The sequence below is a fragment of the Vicugna pacos genome, chromosome 2 (genome assembly GCF_048564905.1).
Source record: "Vicugna pacos chromosome 2, VicPac4, whole genome shotgun sequence".
NCBI classification, from domain to species: Eukaryota; Metazoa; Chordata; class Mammalia; order Artiodactyla; family Camelidae; genus Vicugna; species Vicugna pacos.
The window spans coordinates 47,090,420-47,090,660 of NC_132988.1; positions in this window are offsets into that span (position 1 = coordinate 47,090,420).

Consider the following 241-nt stretch of genomic DNA (forward strand, 5'->3'; position numbering starts at 1 on the left):
GTTAGGGGCCTCACTATTATCATGCTTTAATTACCCAAGACTTTGCAGAATAACCCACTGAGCTCAACTGCAGAAGCTTTGAACCTACAAATTTCCACAACTGCCTATAGCTAATTGCCCTGCAAGTGTCCAGCAGAGCAGCTGGGAGGGAATAGCAAATTTTTGGCCCTTTTTTTTAATATTGTTTTTCAATGAAAAGTTTTTGGATCTAAAAAGAAACATTCCTATTAGCTTGTTTTTT